This window comes from Crocodylus porosus, unplaced genomic scaffold, assembly GCF_001723895.1.
Source record: "Crocodylus porosus isolate Cpor-Errol unplaced genomic scaffold, CroPor_comp1, whole genome shotgun sequence".
In the NCBI taxonomy this organism is placed as follows: domain Eukaryota; kingdom Metazoa; phylum Chordata; order Crocodylia; family Crocodylidae; genus Crocodylus; species Crocodylus porosus.
Genome location: NW_017728931.1, coordinates 97,453,191 through 97,473,010, shown reverse-complemented (window position 1 = coordinate 97,473,010; position 19,820 = coordinate 97,453,191). Strand labels below are relative to the sequence as shown.

The window sequence follows — 19,820 nt, the reverse complement described above, 5'->3', positions numbered from 1 at the left end:
GCCATGACACTTCATACATTTTGACTTTATCTTCATTCCCACAGCTGAGCTGTGCCTTTCCTTCCCATTTCCAATTAATCCTATTTCTTCACCAACCTTAAATGCCTTGCAAACATCACCAAACAGGAACCCAAATAGTTCCCTCTGGACACTGCTCCCTTCGGGATCTCCAACTTCTGGCCAGGCCCCAGCCCCTGCCTGTCCCAGCTTCAGCTGGAGCAGAGAGCACAGCCCAAAGAACATGCAGGGCTGCTGGGGAACTCTGGTTTAACTTAAACCAGGAAGGGGTATGGGACAGAATTTGAATAAACCAGATTGAGCTCAATCAGTTACTAGATTCAACCAGTTTCCACCATTTCGAAACTCAGTTATGTGCACTGAACTTATGTTCTGTTACAGGTTTAAACCAGTTTCTGATCACTTAAACCAGTTTATGTGTAACTTTTGTCCCTAGCCCTGGGGTTTACTGCGATAATCTCAGGAGATAACCTGACATCACCTAGAGTTCTGACAATGAGAAAACTGTTCCGTAACCAACTTACTCTCACAAATCGGAGGAATATTTATTCAGAACAGAAGCCTTTCAGGAAAAAAATTAATTAAAAATGGGGAAACTACCTATACACATGCCTAGCTTGCCAGGTGGCCATTTACCTCCCACACGGAAACTCTCACAGGGACGATCTCCGATCAGTCTCTTACTTGTCTGTTCTTGGATTGTCTCTCTTTCCTCTTCTTCCTCCCTCCGCCCCACTCCCACCAGGTCAGGGATGTCATTTTATACAGTTTTAAACCCTTTGTTTTCTCAGTCCTCTGAACCAGGTCAAATCAGTCTGTGCTTCCTCCCCAGGAGGTTGAAACTTCAGAAAACGTGTTACATGCATTGTTTCAGCATTAATTACTCCCCAAGTGCCTTTAGATCCTGCAGGAACTATTCCCTACCTTACCCTCTAAACCAACAAGCCCACAAAAATACTTACAATATCCATAACCTTAAACCTTAAATATAGCACATTTTTAATATACTATTATTCTGAAGCATCTGTCACACACTGCACAACGGAGAGTGAGGGGTTGGGTATGGCTGCATGTATCTACACAAATTTGTATGAAAGTAATTTGCCCTGGTTTACATTACAGTATGTTGTTAAGGTACAGATTGGTGAGACCAGACCAGAGAGGTTGTCAAGGTGGAAGGGAGTAAGATAAGTTCCTATCCCAAGATGGATTCAAATTGCATGGGCTCCCTTCCATCAGAAATCAGCTAGAGATATTTTGGTATTTATAAATGCTTTGCCCACTTGGAATAATCCCCAATGGATACTACTTTCTTCTACTCTGTCTACAGCAATATGAAATCAATTGAAAAAACAACAACAGACATTTAAAATAATTCCCTATGGCAACAACAGGCCTGGTTAAGCCAAGCAGAGGAATCAGTGCTGTGAGCCCCCTACTTGCTTCTCACAACATAGTTCCCAGCATGAGAAGCAGGCACAGAGCTTTGCCCTGCTGTTCCAGTACTCTGGAAACAGGATGCCTGGAGGAGCCCACGCTTTCTCCAGATGCGGATTCACCTTAGTCTGGGGTTGGCACAAGCAGCACGGAAGAGGGGGAGGTTGCAGAATGGATGTCTGCACTCCTCCCTCTCCTGAAATTATTTCTAGCAATGGAAATTTCCATGAAATTCTTCTACATGCTAGAAATGAATGTTTGCATATGGCTTTAGATACTGGTCAGTACTACAATAGTATGCGTCTCAGTCTAATGTATTTATCCTCAAACAAAACATTATCTGATGCAGTGAAATGATAATGCCCATATTTTGCAGGTAAGACACCAAGACACAATGAGACAGGTATAAATATTCTCTTGCCAGTTGGTGATACAATTAAGTACATAGTGGGATTTTCAAATATGCTTAGGTGCCCAGTTTCCCCTGATATCAATGGGGGTTTGGCACACAGGAAAATCCTACAGGCACCTACCTGCAGTTTTAAAATACCTAAATGTGGTCCTATCTGACTAGCTCAAAATCATCTAGGCAATCTGAAGCAGACATGAATATTAAATGCAGGTTTCTCAAGACCAGGGCCCACACCCTAATAACCAAGAATCCTAGCTCTCAGGTATGTTGAAATGCAAACACATACAGAGCTCTTAATGAGAAAAACTGAACTCAGAGTCCTGGATTTCAAGGTAAGGTTTGTGTTCCCAACTAAGTATAGTTTACTATTGTTTCAATAAACTTGTGATACCCAAGCATTAGGATTCATTATATTAATTTATCATCTCATCCTTGCAAGTTTAAATATATCAGTATTTAAAACAAAGTATATATTTAGTTTAAAAACATGTTTCTGAGCAAGGCAGCTTAACTATCATCTTGCTAAAGCAGCTAGTATAATGAAACTATATGCCAGCATTTCCCAACCTTTTTCATCCCATGGCACACTTCCATGGCCTCTCCCATCCCATGGCAGACCAGATGAATGCAGAGCGGCAAGGAGAAGAGGGGGTGGCACATGGCTGGATATAGAGCTGGGGGGTTGCAAATGGATGTGAAGCGGTAGTGGTGCAGGGTGGCAGTGGTAGCACTGGCTGGAGCCCCACCCCACCAGGAGCCATGCCCCCCAAGATCCTGCAGCACACCTGGTTATGTCTGACAGCACACCAGTGTGCCATGGCACACCAGTTGGGAAATGCTGCTATATACCAAACTCAACTTTAGCTTCTCAATGTCCAAGTGAAAAAAAAAAAACTTTGAAATAAAAATTATTAATTTTTCGTCACTTATCAGTGCACCATTTGTTGGTATTTAGTGCACTTTTATAGTCTTTGTTTAAAAACAAAACTAAGCATTACTTTGCAAAGACTGAATAAATACAGTGCCTAGGCAAAATATCTAGTATAAAATATTATACTTCCTCTTGGCATAAGTATCAGAAAAAAAGGGATCAGTTCTGTTTTCCACTACACATTTCCTAGTTTTGTAATTGCAGCATCCCTCATTTGTACAGCTGAAATATCATTGGCTATACTGAATTTGTATCCCTTAATCATATACAAAACCTCTTCAATATTCCGAATGAACCTAGATCACTTTTTTGCTTAAGTTTCATAGAAGATGAAGAAGCTGAGAAAAGGAGAGGAGAAAAGGATGTGAAGAGAGATACTTCTATAACTACTAACTCCTTATGCTCAATTGTCTAGACTTTATACAAATAATAATAATGTTGAGGGAACAAGAGAAAGCAATTATGAGTTTTTTGAACAGACACTGGCAAAAAAGGAGCAATGCTAGTAGGAGAAAAGAAATCTATAAGCATCATACTGCAATTTGCAGTGCTTTAACTGTACTCACCTGCCTCTTCCAGGCCTTAAAAAGACTTCCTGATTTCAGCCTTGAACTGGAGAGGTGTATGAAATCAATTCCAGCATCACCAGCCTGATGAGATAAAGAAAAATAGTTATAGTTATCTATCTACTGACAGAACAGATTCAAATAGTCTTATATTCTGTAGCTAATTCTTGATTTTCATGGAACAATGACAGTGTTGGTGGAAATATAAAAGGAGTATTTTTCTTTTGTCATACAATTTAATAAAACATTTGTGTATCAAAGAAAGGAAGAACCTCTTCTCATGACACTCATAAACCCCATGGAGTAATGGAGTGAAACTAGCTATATTTTTTATGTTTAATATGATCAATAATGCTTAATATAGCCAAAAATGAGGTTTCATTGTTTTAGGTATTATACAAACACAGAGTAGGAAGCAGTCCCTACCCAAAAAAGCTGATAATTTCAACAGCAAGACAGACACAGAGGCCAGGAAAGGTTATAACCAGGGATCCTGGTTTTCTCCGATTCAAAAAAATCCCCAATCTTCAGTTTAAAAAAAAAAGTAACCCCAAATCCACATTTTCCCATGATTTAAATGAAACATCACTAATATATAAATATATATATAGTGGTGTTTCATTTTAATCATGGAAAAATGTGAATTTAAGGTTACTTTTTTTAACTGAAAATTGGGGATTTTTTTTAAATCAGAGAAAACCAGGGTCCTTGGTTATAATAAATAGAAAGAGTGAAAAGTGTGACTGCATCACAGTTCCTGTTAATGCCAGTTATTTTCCTATTGGGATGGGATTAGTTCTGGAGCAGGTAAGGGGTTATAAGGTAAATGGAAAATAAACTGGAGGAGTGCATTAAGAGGGACAAGCATGGAATGAACCTAAGGAAAACAGACTATACGGGAAAAAAGGTTGGAGCAAATGGCTAATCAGTATAGGGCAGAGAAAGTCCAATCAAAATGGCAGAAATGTTTCTGTGTCTGAAGGTCCCTGCTTTGGTTGCATCTGTGCCTGGTCCTACCAGCTAGAGTCTCTGGCTGGCTTTTCTCTACAGTTTTTCTCAAGTTCACTGGCAGCTGCGGGCACCTGGGAATCCTGGCTTTCCAAGTAGGGATATTCCCTAGATCGTTCTGAGTCCAGACAGGTGCATAGAAAGAAGAGTGTCCCCATTTCCCTGCCCTGGTTTAGCAGTCCCTGTTTTGGCTGTTTCTGGATATGACTGTAAAAGGTCAAATATTGATGCCCTTTTCTTGCAGAATATAGTCTATAAAAACTTAGAAAAGACAGAAGAACTAATCAGAACTTCCACTGGAGATATGAATAAGTATTCTGATTATCAGTTACCCACTTTAGATTTGTTGTTTTCCCTAAGGTTAAACAAAAGCACTGCTAAACTAGGAGTTTTTTTAATGGCTCCCTGTCAAACATTGATCAAGCTTTTAAAATTTGAGGAACTTGGTACATAAAATCCTGTCACCAAGAACAGGGAGAAAGATCTGGAAGAGCAGAGAGTCCTTGGAAATCTCTACAGTGGCATATAGGATGAGGAAGAGCAGCAAAGTTAGGTTTTTCCAGACAAGCCTGGGGAGGGACAAATACATGGTGCAACCTATACCTCAAGGGCAAATACCTGTAACATGATAAGTATTTGTGAACTAACACAAGGGGAAACAATAACCTCAACCACCAAAAGGGGATTATGGAGACCTAAGGGAGAGCCTAAAAAATTGGTAAGGAATAGAAAAAAAATCAACACTAAAAAGAAAATATATTCATTATTAGTACTTTTGTTTTCATATCACTGCTGTTAATACTTCTACAGTTATTCCTAAGTCACCACTCCTTGGTGGTGGTGGTGCCAATCCCTCAATTCGAGGTTAATCTCTACAGCAGTGGTGGCTCTGCCCCACTCATGCTGCTCTTCTCTTTTTTCTTTCCTCTTCTTTTTTCTTTCTCTCTCCTCTCCTTCTCTCGTCTTCTCTTTTTCTCCTCTCTCCTTTTTTCTTTTCTATTTTCTCTTTTTTCTTTCTTTCCCTCTCTTTTCTCTCCTTTCTTCTTTTTCTCGTCTCCTTTTTTCTCTTTTTCTCTCCTTTTTCTTTTTCTTTTTTCTTCTCTGCTTTCTTGTCCTCTCTCCTCTTTTTCTCTCTCCTTTTTCTATTTCTTTTTCTCTCTTTTTATCATTATTTTTCTCCCTCTTTTCTGTCTCTTTTAAGCATGTTTTACAAACATTAGAAACATACAATTTGTTACACATTAAGAAAACATACTTAACAAATGAGCCGTGATGCCATAAAAACTGGTATTTACTGTGAAAAGAAAAGCAGTATTTATTATTATTTACTCCATTAATAATGCAGTGCATCCTGCCATGTACCCACCACCCCAGTTCTGTATTTCTAGCATGCCGGTACTCTAGCACCTTACACAGTAGGCATTGCAGGGTTTTTTGGTATTCTGGCCAAAAACATCGCCTACCCCCATTCTATCCCTTCATATGTGGCAGTTTATCTTCAACCTGATTATTGACAATGCTTAAAATTTAATATCTGTTCTGTTCTTTGAGGCTGAGAAACCCATTTTAGCTCAACTCCCAGATAATTCTCTTTACAACTTTAAATGTGATTAATAGGAAGTTGCATTCAGAAGCATAGATAGTTGTATTTTAATATAATGTTGCAAGAAATATTATCTCAGGCACGATTCAACAGATTTTACTCACACAAGTAGCCCCCTAAATGAGGGGACAGTTCTAATGAACTGAAAAGCCTCTCACTTTTATGAGGACTACAGGTGTTGGCAGCTCCAGAATCCCATGAACTTTTCAACTGTCACTTCTAACAACAAAAGTTTGGGTGATTTTTTAAAAATTACATAAGGTCAAGGAAAGGAAGAGTAACCTGCATTGGTTAATAATTAATTAGATTTATTATAAGAACATTGGGGAAATCAGAATAGATCATTAAGTAAATTCTTTATATAAAGACGGTAAGTGTTATAAACTAGAATTAATAAGTTATGTTTGTCAGCCTAGCACAGAGAGACATTCAGCCCTTATCCTACAACTTGTTCAGATGGGTAGACCTCTTGTCACTTTTGACATCCTAACTCATCTTACTTGCTACATGTGTAGTTCTATGGTCCTTCATGTGGAACAAGGTAATACATAATACAAACACAAATGGAAGTATTAATTTTTCAATTAGTCATTGTTAGGGTTGTTCTAAAAACATGTGTAAAAGTAATTCAAATTACAAGGATACAGCATCCCTTTAATATTTTTTATTCAAGTATGATGCCTGTGTTGCAAGTTCAGTGGTCTTGTGATCTCCATGACTATTGGTTTCATCTACTGTACTTATTTTCTCATCTTAAATTTAGTATTATAATTTTTCAGGGTAGGAATATTTTTTGACTTTTTACAGTGCCTATTTTAAGTTTTCAAGCATCTGATTATCATCAGTATTATTGTTACTACTACAGTTACTATTATTATTATTTACTTTATCCCATAACTTTTATGGTATCACTGGTATCATGTGCCTGCCTACGTTGATCATCTTAGGTCTGTTAGCTGCCTTTGATACAGCTGATGAAAATGACTGTTCAGTAATGGGGGTGGTTAAAGTCAAGTGTTGTGGATGTGTTGATAGTTCGTGTATGCTGTTAAGGGGAGGATGGTTAAGTGCAGTGTAAACAAAGATGAAGGCACCAGACTATGCTGGATAAGCACCTTTTGGTAATAAATTTTGCAATGCTAACCAATGCATGAGCTAGTCAACTGCTACCGATGTGTACTTGTGTGCTTTTCTTGCCTAAAGGTATACCACTACTATTCAAAAAGGCCTATACCCTCCCTCACCTTGACTCTCCACTGTCGTCTATTTAGAACCATAGAAAGTTAGGGTTGGAAGGGACCTCAGGGGATCATTTAGTCCAACCCCCATCAATTTATTGCTAAGATCTTAAAACAGCTAGCCACCATGTTGCAATCAAGCATGCCTTCTGGATATCCTGCAAGTGCTTTCTTGGGCAACTATAATTCAAACAAACCTTCATTTTTACTTCCTCAGCATACAGCAGGGCTTTGTTATTGGTCTGCTTCTTGTTCCTCCTCATTTGGAGTAAATCACAAAAGGTGTTTCTGATGGAATTTCTCTGGCTAATAGATATGGCTTTCATGCCAACTCTGAACGCCACACCCATGTAATAACATGGTAAACATGACAGTTTTGTATACCTTTAATTTGATGCAGACATGGACTTCACACTGACTTAATATTTATTTGAAAGAGCCACTAAAGGTCATGCTTGTTTTCTGGATTTGAAGGACTACCACCCATGAATGTCAGAATAAACATTCAAAAAATTTCTAAGACAAGCAAACCCACAAATGAATAGGAGTTCAGTTGTGCTAACAGATTTGAAAAGGCCAGAAAACTGTTCCTGAGGCTGGTTGACATCAAAATTAGGTTTTCCTTAAACTGATGGTTAGTCTAAAGCTGGTTGTGAAGACAATTAAATGATTGACTTACAGCTGAAGATCTTCCTGGAAGGAGGCTACAGTGCAGTCATTGGCTTACATGTGTTACTGCATAGTAGTCCGTTTAGTACTCAGAACCCAGCCTACTGAGATTATGCAACCTTTGAATAGTTTAGAAGGTATTTCAGTGTTCACTTCTTACGTTATCTTGTCTAGAACCACTGCATATAGAATAAGCTACACCCTTGTTTGACACCATTCATCACAGAAAGGCAATAGATAAATTGTATTTACAGTTTTCACATCATGGAACTATCATGAATAACAAAAACTTTCATAAAGCAAGAAAAATTTGCTAGACAGGCAAGTATAAAGTCCCAAATCTGGGTCAGCTCACTGTATCAAAAGACTTTTGTCAAACCAATAAAAGCTATGTAGAAGTTCAGATGCTGCATTTGATACTTTTTCTGGCTTTGTCAATCAGGGAAAATAATATCAGCAGCTCAGCAATTTGCCTGGAATCTACATTCTGATTCTGGAATCTTCTTCTCAACAGGATGCAACAACAGTTGTTGGAGGAGAATCCAACAGAGGATGCTACCAGCCAGGGCCAGCTGATGCATACTCTGTACCCAGATTTTTTTTCCCCTTGATCTTTACTGATCTTGATGGTGTAGTGTCAGCCTCATGTATGGATGCATCCCAAAGCATTTGTCCACATTCATATCAACACAGAGTAAATATTGAAATTGTTAGGCCCAATGCTGCTTTTTGCAATCTGGTTAGTACATTTCTGGTGCCCTGTCAGAAGCAGAGAAGGCAGCAGACAGCTTCTGCTTGTCTTCGACCCTTACGTTTTTCCACATCCAAACTCCATCTTTGCTTTGCAGAAGCTATGAAACCTTTCAGGATGACTCAGAAATAGTGGGCAAATCTACATGAGATGCTTAGCTGGGGAGTAGTGTAGTTTACTGTCTGTGCACATGCTTAGTAAGTGCTTTCTTAGATTTACTACACAGTAAATCTTGCTAATTGCAAGTAAAATTGCTATCTACCAAAAAGTAGCAAATTTACTTTTGATTAGTAGTAGTAGTGCTCGTCTAGACACTTGACCAGGAGCAAATCTGCTCCCGGTCAGCCATATACCAGGGGGTTGGAGATTGCTCCCTGTGCCCAAGGATCTGCCTGCTGCCAGAGCAGGCTCTGCAACTGGAGCCCAGGCAGCGACTATGTCCCCCTGCCCTGGCAGAAGGGAGCTCCAAGCTCCTAGCTCTGGGATCACGATCAGGGAGTGGGGCTGGGAGATCCTTATCTGCCAGTCCTTGCTCAGCCATTGCAATTGGGGAGCAGAGGGCTGGGAGATCCTTCTCTCTCAGCACCAGCGCTATGGTCGTGGGGCCAGTGCTGGGAGCATCAGCTCCGTGACATTAGGACTGGTGTTGGGAGACCCATATCTCCGCAATTCAAAAAGGATCTGGACAACCTCGAGAGTGTCCAGAGGAGGGCCACTCGTATGGTTAGAGGCCTGCAGGAAAGGCCTTATGAGGAAAGGCTGAGGGACCTAGACCTTTTCAGCCACTGCAAGAGAAGACTATGGGGGATCTAGTAGTAGTACACAAATTCACCAGGTGGGGTAAGCAGGGAATAGGAGATGCTTTGTTTACCAGAGTACCTCTTGGAAAAACCAGAAACAATCGCCACAAGCTGATGGAAAGTATAGATTTAAGTTGGACATCAGAAATAACTTCTTCACGGTTAAGGACACCAGAACCTGGAATGGGCTTCCAAGAGGGTGCTCTCCCCTACCTTGGGGGTCTTGAAGAGGAGACTGGACAAGTACCTGGCTGGGATCACGTGACCCCAGCACTTTTTCCTGCCACTGGCAGGGGGTCAGACTTGATGATCCTTTGACGTCCCTTCTGACCCTAGCATCTATGAATCTATGAATCTCCCAGTGCCAGCTCTGCAACTGTTACCACAGAGCTGGCACTGAAAGATAAGGCCCTGGAACTGCAAACTAGTACTGGAAAATAAGGATCTGCCCCTGGGGGCATGTTGTAATGTCCCAGGGGACAGCTGTCTGCTGGCCCCGTGTTTCCTGTCAGCCCCAGGGGAAGCCTAGAGTTCTGCCTGGTGGTGGCAGGGGCCCACAGTAGGGCCTCAGACAGCGGAAGCAATTTGCTGCTGTAAGCAGCAAATCTGCTCCCACTTCCCTACATGTGCAGATGCCTTCCCAGGAGCATTTACTCACAAGTAGTTTACTCATGAGTAAACCTATCCCTGATCAAATGCATGTGTAGACATGACACAGTAGTTTGTGCAAGAGTCACCATCAGATTTGGCAAAGATTAATATTGTTCAAGTCCTTCTGATGCATAATGGCATAGCTGATAAGATGTCACCGGTAAGTATGTATTCAAGATATCCTGTTCTTATTCAGTTGTCAAAACATGGAGCAGTAATCAGCAGTTCATGCCTAGAACACAGACTAAGCAATAGGTAGCTCACTAACGTGCATAATGACTTCATAATTTGCTACAAGTTTTCACTCTAAGGTGGGTGTACAAACCATGCTTTAACTATATTTACTTCAAATTGTATTTCAAATTTCAAACATGCTTTCAAGTGTAGTGCAAAGGCTGTTTTGAAACTCTGCCCACTAAGTGGAAAATTCATATATAACACGGCATATGTAAATCACTAAACTTCAATTGGCTTTACTAGAGCTAGAAGATTTACAGACAATCTAGACCAGTGGTAGCCAACCTGCAGCAAGTGTGCCACAAATGGCAGCTACAGATTGGCCACCACTGGTCTTGTATGCAAGCCCAGGCTTTCAGCAAAGGGAGGTACCAGAATGAAGGCAGGGAGTGGAGCAGGGGGCAGGACCTACTGCAAGAGGTGTCAGGTGTTATTGCCAAGAGATAAGTTAACCATTACCTAGCCCTGAAGCCACCACCAAATTAATGGTTTTGGATCCTTGTTTGCCATATAAAGCTGTTGGGCTCACACAGCAGAGAAGAGCTAATCTTGCTTTTGGCTCTAACACCTCCTCTTGCAGTATCCTAACCTTGCTCTGCTCTGCTTGGCTACAACTGGAAGTTCAGGTCACCTGCCTCCATTCCAGCACTCCAGAGTGCAGATTGTATCAGGTAGGCACATTACACAGTGCAAAAGCTATCGGGTAGGGACTGAGATCAGAGTGGCACTTGGGGAGGGGCAAGCTTAATTTGCGGCACACCTGTCAAAAATGTTGGCCACCACTGATCCAAGCTATTAAGTCTATATAAATTTTCATTAGAGTCTACTGCCTACAGTCCTTCAAATGTATAGATTCCACATATCACTTATGATAGTTTAATCAACGACTAAAAACATATGACAGAGCAGGCCCACCAGATCATGTCAATGTTAATTTCGGTCAACTAAAGCATATGTAATTTACTAAAAATATACTATTCAATATAGTATGCTGTGCATATGCACTAAATTGGTGTAATCTTTATGAAGACTCTCCTGATATGCTCTTCAAGGTTATGCTTAAAATTACTTCAGACATTAATATATATTCTAAAACAAAAAGAAAATCAATTTACTAAATTGCAGGGTTAGAAATACAAACTGAACCAAACAAAAATAAGCAAACTGCAAGAAAATGTTTAATTCCTTATCAAAATCCAGTACTAGCTCTCGAGTCATATGATCCCTGAAACGGAAAAACTGAGTCCCTTAACTACAACCGCCCTACTGGATGCTATTATAATTAACAAGAACATGCAAAATAAATTAATAGTTATGTTTTATAATCATGTCAAAGTGAAATGAGCCCATGAAGAGGCCTTAGTACTTATTGTGATCTCATTAGCCAGTTTTTACATGCTATTTTATATTACTACATACACAGCTGAAGAGTGTATTTTGTCACTGTTTCAATGGATCTAAATTTTAAACGTTAAGTAATGTGAAGTAACATCTTAAGCATAAGGACTATTTTGGTAGTGTTGCATATAATGAAAGAGTTTTACCGACATATTGAAAGAATACAAAACAACTGGAAATTACTGATTGGATTGCAAGTGTTATATTTGCAGCTTTTCAAAAATAAATACAAGGTTTTCATTAATTTTCCAAACTAGACCCAGACATAAAGTGACAAGCTACAGGGTGGCATGTGGCAATGAGGCAGGCACAGGCATGGAGGGACAAGAAGCAAGGAGCAGAGGTCCTCCTTCCCATCACTGCTTTCCCTGCCACTGTAAGGAGGGGGTGGGGGAGATGCATCTATGTATCAAAAACTATAACAAATTTATAAATTGCCCATGTATAGAAACTACTTTGTGGCTGTGGGGCTGTCTTAAATCCAAAGCTGTCTTGGATCTGGGTAAATACAGTATAATCACAATGTTTCACCAGGGTAGATAAAAGTTACTGAGTTTTTTTAATTTAAATGATAAATGACTTTTCCTTTTTAAAAATAAACCAGCTTAAAATGGAATTTGATTTTAATACAGAATAGGTCACGGTGTAAATTTAGTATAACCTATTACAATAATTTAAATAAAATAATACGTTGAGTCAATGAGCTTCTACTAAAATCTCTGGAGTTAAAGACACATGTTCTCCCATATAAAAATGAGATGAGGAAACATCTAACTTTTGAGGTCAAACTTGAAAAATATGTCACAATATTTCATATATTAGAGGCTTGACCCTGCTTGGGATGTAGGGTCTATATAACTGGATGCAGAAGATTAGCTAAGCCATGTTGCAACCTAGTCTCAGACTCCAGTAAATGTCATCAAGTATACTCCTTAATTAGGACTTAACTGAGGACACCTAGATGGTATCAAACTCCTGGGGGGGTGTTTCTCTATGTGAGCTTCACTAGCTCAGCTCTCAAATTATGAATAATTATAATTCTGCACCTGTAAATGGAGGCTTATTTTCCAGCTCATGGTAAAACAACCATCTGCTCAGTAACTACCAGCCCTCTGCTTCTGAATGGTTCTGGGTACTTCAGTTAAATTGCTCTTCTTGGTCCCTCTGAATACGTACAAGGATGTAAACATTAACTTCTCAAGTATTCTATCCATGTCTCTAAACCAAAATATACACAATGCCATGGACTTACAGTGGCAGAAATCATGCATTATTAGGGATGTTAGGCCAGGGTAAAGTAAAAGGTAAAGTGGATTATGTCACAGGGAGAAGTCTTGGTTTGTTGTTAATTTCTTGTATAGAGGAGAAAGAGGGAGCAGAGCAAGTGGCAGTGTATGCAACAGAAAGCACCAAGCCTAAGCTCAAGACAGTCCAGGAAAAGGAACAACATTCTATGGAGCATAGACTAGTCTTGATTTCAACACCTGGAAACTGGAGGACAAAAGTATCATGGCTGCAGGTTGCAGCCTATTTGAGAATATTTTCAAGAAATTTCTGTTCCACTGGGGAAAAGGGAGTATGTGCCAAATGTAAACAGCACAACAAAGAAATACAAGACCAGGTAGCTCAAATGAAGCAATATATAAAAAAACACTTCTCAGAGGGCAATGAACTTCAAGATGGTGAGGTGGGCATGACAGAGCCATCTGGATCAATGGGTTAATAAGCTTACTAATTTTGAATCATTCTTATTGATTGCCTACCATATATTGCAATGCTAATAAAAGAAAAGTTTATGACAACAATGTTATTTATTTTGGGTGCATTACTTATTACTTTCAAAATGTGTTAAAAAACCAATGGGTTCATAGATGTTAGGGGCTGGAAGGGACCTCTCAAGATCATCAAGTCCAACTCCCCTGTGCCTGGGAAGGAATGACTGCTGGGTTTAGATAACCCCAGCAAGGTGAGCATCCAGATGTTTTTTGAAAATATCCAGAGTAGATGATTGTACTACCTCTGGGGGGAGTCTATTCTAGACCCTGGACACTCAAGTTGTAAAGAAGTTTTTCCTCATGTCTAATCTAAAGCAGTCTTCTAGCAATTTACGATTGTTAGTCCTAGTCTTCCCATGGGAAGCCCTGCTGAACAGATGGTTTTCTGAGTCCCTGATATGCACCCCGTAACCAAGTCTCCTCTGAGTCTTTTCTTCTCCAGGCTGAACAGACTCATGTCTCTCACTCTCTTATCATATGGCCTGCTTGCCATACCTCTAACCACATGCGTAGCCCTCCTTGGGACTCAAGCCTCTCCACATCCTTCCTGAAGTGTGGTGCCCGGAACTAGATGCAGTACTCCAGCTGTGGCCTCACCAGGCCGAGTAAAGCAGGAAGATTACATCCTCAGTCTTGTTTGAGATGCATCAGTAGATGCATTCTAGTGTTTTGTTTGCTTTGCCAGCTATGACATCACATTGGTGGCTCATGTTCATTCTATGGTCTATCAAGATTCCCAGCTCTCTTGCGGTTGTGGTGCTAGTAAGTGTAGCAGTACCAAGCCTGTAAATAGGTTGCAGGTTGTTTCTCCCCAGGTCAAGCACCATACACTTTTCAGTATTGAATATCATCAGGTTTTGATCCGCCCACCTTGTGAGCCTCTCCAGGTCAGCGTGTATCCCCAGCCTATCCTGCAGCATAACTACAGTCCCCCATCATTTGGTGTCATCTGTGAATGTTGCCAATCCACTTTTAACACGCAAATCCAAATAATTAATGAATATGTGGAAAATCACTGGTCTGAGTACAGAACTCTGAGGGACACCACTGGTCACCAAGTGCCATGTTGACTCAGTTCCATCTATTATTACTCCCTGGGTCCTGCATTGGAGCCAGTTTCCTAGCCACCAGACCATTGGGTTATTGAGGCTGCACTTTCCCAATTTTACCATAAGCACATCACGAGAGACCAAGTCAAAGGCTTTTTTGACATCCAAGTATATGACGTCAATCTCATCTCCCTTATCCAGGTGGTGTGTTACCTGATCATAAAAGGAAATGAAATTGGTCAGGCCTGACCTGCCTGCAATGAAGCCATGTTGGCTATCTATTAGAATATTGCTTTCTGTTAGCCTATTGCTAATGGATTCTTTGATTATTTTTTCCAGGTATTTTCCAGGGATTGAAGTCAAACTGATTGGCCTGAAATTCCCTGGATCCTCCTTCCTTCCTTTCTTGTAGATAGGCAGTACATTCGCCCTCTTCCAGTCTTTTGGAACTTCTCCTGAGCACCATGAGTTCTCAAATAGTTTTGCCATGGGTTGTGCAATGATGTTGGCCAATTCTTTCAGCACTCTCAGGTGCAGTTCATCTGGTCCTGCTCACTTGCAGATATCCAGCCTCTCTAAATATTCCCTTGTGAGAACTTTGCCAACTGTTGGTGGGTGATCACCCTCACCTTGGATGCGTTACTTTGTGGAGATATTTGTCAACTACACATTTTTAATATTACCCCTGCACTTCTAAAATGAGTCTTATTACTCAGTATAAACAAATACAGCCCTGGGTAAAGAGATCCTGTACAGAATAGAGTTTTAATAGTAATTTATTAATTTTAAAATAGAAAATGTAATGTTGTTTTCAAGCTGTTTTATATTGGTAAAGAAATAGGTTTAAAGAAGATAACCTTTATGGCTTATGGAATATTTTCCCTATAGGCCTAGATTTGGAAAAATTATTTTATTTAAACACTGATTTATTAAAAATGTCTACTGTTAGAGGGATCTTTCATTTACACTCTCTCTCTCGCTCTCTAAATGAATGCAGTAATATTCAGTGTGAGTGACTTTTTAACCATTTTGTTTCAGGATCCAGCTTAGATGCAAGAAATTATGAACATCCATCATCTGCAATTTCAGTCACCCACTGGTGCTACCAGTAGTACTGCAAGTAAACATACCTCGGACAGGGAAATGCCTCTATCCAAAAAGAGACTTTCTTCATTATGCATTAAAACTATGGATGAATTCATAATCAGGACCAGCAAAGTCCAGCAAGACAACATAGATGAAAAGATTGGTTCATTTATGCAACAAATTCTCCCTTTCATTTTTTTCAGAATCATCATTTCACTAACATGATCGAATCTTTATGACCAGTACACTCCACAGAACAGATACTGCTAGAAGACCTCTGGATACAGTGTATCAGAAGAAAATTGAATGGTTCGCAAAAAACACTGAAGGGAAAAGTGTTAATCTGAGTCTTGATGGATGGAATAATGTACACAATGATCCAGTAATATTTCCTTGCGTGACAACAGAAGACAGGATTATGTCACAGAAACAATACCTATGTCAGAAAATGCCCATACTGTAAAATATTTAAAAGAAGTAACAGTAAAAGCTGTAACAAGCTGTGAGCAAAAATCCAAGTGCCACGAGTACATCCGTATCACAGGTAATACTACAAATATAACAAAGATGAGGGAAAAAAAAGAAAAAGATAATGAAGCAAATCTGAAACTTCTAACACAGGGCATAGTACTCATCTAGTGCATCTTTTAGCCAAATATTTAAGTATTCCATGAATAAGTTAAAATGATGTTGAAATTGCAATATTATGGAAATAACAACCACCTTGCTTCAGCTTCACCAAAGAGAGTTAGGGGAACCAAGCTAATTATACCCCAAGATATACAAGGGAATTCAGTAGTTAAGTGCTTTGAGCATTTATTAAGAATTGGTTTATTCTTATGACCATCACTGAAAAAAATTATGACAAAACTCATAGAAGTATCACGGCTACAGCAGTCAAAATTGGATTAAAGAGAAATGTAGACGTAGAAAATATGCTGAATATGCTAAAACCTATTTCCACAGATTTGAACAAACTATAGAAAGATTGCTGCTGTAAGTAGAGCTGTTGAAATTTGGAAAGAACTTCAAGAAACATTATAGCAAGAAATGCCCAGCAGCAAAGCTAAATTGGAGGCAATAAAGAAGTGGATGGATCAAGCACTTACTCCACCTCATTTTCTTGCCAATTTTCTTAACACAAAGTACCATATGAAATGCCTAACTGCCAAGGAGGAAAATGCTTCTATGATATGGCATCTACTAATCACCCATCAATCATGCCAACCATAATACATTTCAGAGCTTGAGGTGAAACATTCAAGCAATACGTGTTTGCTGAGGATGTTTTAAAGAAAGTAGCACCACTGAATGGGTGGAAGTCACTACCAAAAGTAGCCTCTTCTGCAGGTGCAGAAAGAATATGTTCTTCATTAGGACTGAGAAATCAACTGGGAGTTGAAAATGCAGGAAAGCTTGTTTTTTCCTCTTCCAGTCTATGAATAAAAAGGAGGAGGAGGATGGCATTCATGAGTCCTAAAAACTAGAAAGAAGTTTCAAGGATTTTTTTTTTTCAAAACAGCCTCGGTAAAAAAGACTGCTTCATTTTAAAGAAAAATAGGCAAGTATGAACTTAAGCTCAAACAACTTTCACCTAGGCATATTACTCAATTTTCCCCAGGGGGACGTAAAATATTTGGTTTAATTCAATACATATGGTTCATACTTCTAATATTATAACAGTTAATGCTACTGTTTAATAAATTAGTTGTAAATGTGCACCCCATGGTTTGATTTTAAAAAAAAGTTTCTGTATCTAAAACATTTAACTTTTGTTTCCTAAATTTGAAGTGCTGGGTTTTTGTGTTTAATTAAATTGAAGTTGCCATCTTAATGCAGCTTGATACAAATATGAGCAAAAAATTATTCATCCAGTGAATTTTATAGCATACTAAAATGGTTAGGATTGTAACACCCCAAATATCTTCTGCTATACATCTATAGCTAGGTTACCTACTTAGGAAACATATGTTCTAAATTTACTATAAAAACATGTTCTAATTGTATCAAATAATGTAAATACACCTTTCTTTTAAAAAAAACAAATAAAAGAAAATACATAATGGGAAAGTTTTAAAACATTGAATATTTAAAATCAGGCTTCTGGCTTGCTGATTTAAATAGACTTGAATTAAATCAATGCACCCTGCAACCTTTATCCCATCATGGGGTACTTATAGAAAATAGAGTAAACCAGTATAAATAAATAATAAGCTCAGGAAAAAACCTCAATAAAACAAAAAGCAAATGAACAAAAAAGTTCAAGTAACCAGGTATACAGCCTAAAACAATCCTGAGGCAAAGCTAACTTGCATGACTGCTAATTAAATGATAGACAACCAACAATGATATTAATTCTGTAAGTATGCAAAATCACTGATGTCTTTACCAAGGCATACAAGAAAACGGGACTGATGCTTAACATTCAGAAGAGTAAGTTCTCTATCATCAACCTTTTAAGGGCACCTATACATGAGCACAGAGACTGTTCCAATGCACCAGAATTCCAGTGTGTCGGAGCAGACTCGATTAATCCAAGAGCTGCTCTAATTAATGAACCACTACATCTCGTTTATCAGCATCCCTACACTTAAAAATGGCAGTGGGTACACTTGAACTAAAGTTCGCCAAACAAGCTTTAGTTCAAGCACCCCCACTGCCATTTTTAAACACAGGGACACTAATACACACGATGCGGTGGTGCTTTAATTACAGCGGCTTTTGGAGCCACTCTAACTAAAGCACTCCCCTCCCCCACCCCACCTCTAGAGAACGTGTAAAAGTGTCCTTAATGAGCAGACCCCAGCTCTAGTAATTCAGATTCACAGTGAGACTCAGGAGAATGTTGAGTATTTCCCATACCTCAGAAGCCATTTCTCGCAGAAGGCTGACATCGATAAAGAAATCCAACATCACCTGAAATGTGTAAATGCAGCCTTTGGACATCTGACAAAATGGATGTTTAAAGATAACGACATCAGATCCAAAACCAACCTCATGGTTTATCAAGCAGTTGTGATTGCCACCTTACTGTATGGAGCTGAGACGTGGACAATGAACAGGAGACACCTCAAGTCAGTGGAGAAGTACCATCAACTCTGTTGGAGGAAGACCCTTCAAATCCAGTAGGAAGACAGACACACCAACATTAGCATCCTCTCACAACCAAACACCATGAGCACGGAGGAAATGATCATCCAACATCAACTTTGCCGCACTGGCCATGTCACCTGGATATGTGATTCCGGAAGCAGGTTTTATTCTCCAAGCTCAGTCAAGGCATACACTCAAGAGGAGGGCAGAGAAAGTGCTTGAAGGACATCCTCAAGCAACAACAACTCATGGGAGACTATCACCCAGGACCTTCCCAAATGGAGCAACAGTATACTGCAACCATGTCAGTACTTTGAAAACTTACGACAACAAGAGACAGAAAAATGGAAGCGGCAAAAAAAACATGTCGTGAACCAAACCAGGAACCCAGTGCCACGCACCCTGCATGGAAATGTGCCTGAGTTGCTTCGTCAGCCATCTCTGGGGCCACAGATAAGACAATCATGGAAGATAATCATCCTTGACTGTGAGGGGTTGCTGATAATGCAAAAGTAATATCATGACTAAAAGATTAGACATTATGCAGTCATCAAAAGGTGCAAGAATACCATCTACGAAAGTGTAAAGGCAGTAACTGAAAAGATAAATATGTGGTACCTTCACACTATTACACAGAGCATGTAGATGGTAACTTTAAAGTGCTATTCTACTTATCCCACCTGTTCTTGTGCTGATGAAAAGCTTCCTTTTGGTTGATTGTTAAGGTACAAGTACAAGACATGCAACACACTTTGAGACATCAGACTTTACCCTGTAAAGTCAAATGGCCTGAGTCTCACAAAGATGCATGTGATAGTGGATATTGCCTCTCTGTATCCTTTTATAATCTCCCAAAGAGCTGTAAGTACCCTGACTTTCCCACATGCCACGTCTTGGATGTTATTATAATATGTTCTGCTTTATGATGTCACTTGTCCGGAGGGTTGTTAAACATATATTTGTTCTTTTATTTTGCTTTTTGGTGTCTCCATTAGGAATCCCAGTATTATAGAGGAAAACTTCACTTGATTATTCCCACACACTCACCGATTTATATATGCACAATCAGATGCAGATGAACACTTGTCTTTATCTTTA

The 19,820-nt window shown here is 39.4% G+C and overlaps 1 protein-coding gene across 1 annotated transcript in view; it reads right to left on the bottom strand.

Moving 5' to 3' along the window:
- The window catches only part of FOXP2 (forkhead box P2), a 638,779-nt gene that overhangs the window by 421,052 nt on the left and 197,907 nt on the right, over positions 1-19,820 (bottom strand). Inside the window, exon 3 of the mRNA XM_019543407.1 lies at positions 3,365-3,448. The gene's annotated coding sequence lies outside the window, so the exon portion shown is untranslated. The remainder of the gene's footprint in view (positions 1-3,364; positions 3,449-19,820) is intronic.